Here is a 1,863-nt window from a genome sequence, read left to right as displayed (position 1 = left end):
TCAAACCTTTAAACAGTTAGGACCAAAGCCAAAATCCCCTCTCGATTCGTTCCATGAACGAGAGGTCCACAAATTGAACGATCAAACCTTTAAACAGTTAGGATCGTCTCAAATTCCCATCTTGGTCAAACCTTTAAACAGTTAGGACCAAAGCCAAAATCCCCTCTCGATTCGTTCCATGAACGAGAGGTCCACAAATTGAACGATCAAACCTTTAAACAGTTAGGATCGTCTCAAATTCCCATCTTGGTCAAACCTTTAAACAGTTAGGACCAAAGCCAAAATCCCCTCTCGATTCGTTCCATGAACGAGAGGTCCACAAATTGAACGATCAAACCTTTAAACAGTTAGGATCGTCTCAAATTCCCATCTTGGTCAAACCTTTAAACAGTTAGGACCAAAGCCAAAATCCCCTCTCGATTCGTTCCATGAACGAGAGGTCCACAAATTGAACGATCAAACCTTTAAACAGTTAGGATCGTCTCAAATTCCCATCTTGGTCAAACCTTTAAACAGTTAGGACCAAAGCCAAAATCCCCTCTCGATTCGTTCCATGAACGAGAGGTCCACAAATTGAACGATCAAACCTTTAAACAGTTAGGATCGTCTCAAATTCCCATCTTGGTCAAACCTTTAAACAGTTAGGACCAAAGCCAAAATCCCCTCTCGATTCGTTCCATGAACGAGAGGTCCACAAATTGAACGATCAAACCTTTAAACAGTTAGGATCGTCTCAAATTCCCATCTTGGTCAAACCTTTAAACAGTTAGGACCAAAGCCAAAATCCCCTCTCGATTCGTTCCATGAACGAGAGGTCCACAAATTGAACGATCAAACCTTTAAACAGTTAGGATCGTCTCAAATTCCCATCTTGGTCAAACCTTTAAACAGTTAGGACCAAAGCCAAAATCCCCTCTCGATTCGTTCCATGAACGAGAGGTCCACAAATTGAACGATCAAACCTTTAAACAGTTAGGATCGTCTCAAATTCCCATCTTGGTCAAACCTTTAAACAGTTAGGACCAAAGCCAAAATCCCCTCTCGATTCGTTCCATGAACGAGAGGTCCACAAATTGAACGATCAAACCTTTAAACAGTTAGGATCGTCTCAAATTCCCATCTTGGTCAAACCTTTAAACAGTTAGGACCAAAGCCAAAATCCCCTCTCGATTCGTTCCATGAACGAGAGGTCCACAAATTGAACGATCAAACCTTTAAACAGTTAGGATCGTCTCAAATTCCCATCTTGGTCAAACCTTTAAACAGTTAGGACCAAAGCCAAAATCCCCTCTCGATTCGTTCCATGAACGAGAGGTCCACAAATTGAACGATCAAACCTTTAAACAGTTAGGATCGTCTCAAATTCCCATCTTGGTCAAACCTTTAAACAGTTAGGACCAAAGCCAAAATCCCCTCTCGATTCGTTCCATGAACGAGAGGTCCACAAATTGAACGATCAAACCTTTAAACAGTTAGGATCGTCTCAAATTCCCATCTTGGTCAAACCTTTAAACAGTTAGGACCAAAGCCAAAATCCCCTCTCGATTCGTTCCATGAACGAGAGGTCCACAAATTGAACGATCAAACCTTTAAACAGTTAGGATCGTCTCAAATTCCCATCTTGGTCAAACCTTTAAACAGTTAGGACCAAAGCCAAAATCCCCTCTCGATTCGTTCCATGAACGAGAGGTCCACAAATTGAACGATCAAACCTTTAAACAGTTAGGATCGTCTCAAATTCCCATCTTGGTCAAACCTTTAAACAGTTAGGACCAAAGCCAAAATCCCCTCTCGATTCGTTCCATGAACGAGAGGTCCACAAATTGAACGATCAAACCTTTAAACAGTTAGGATCGTCTCAAA

This window comes from Asparagus officinalis, chromosome 3 (genome assembly GCF_001876935.1).
Source record: "Asparagus officinalis chromosome 3, Aspof.V1, whole genome shotgun sequence".
NCBI lineage: Eukaryota > Viridiplantae > Streptophyta > Magnoliopsida > Asparagales > Asparagaceae > Asparagus > Asparagus officinalis.
The sequence above is the reverse complement of the archived record's forward strand: the minus strand, read 5'-3'. Positions refer to the sequence as shown.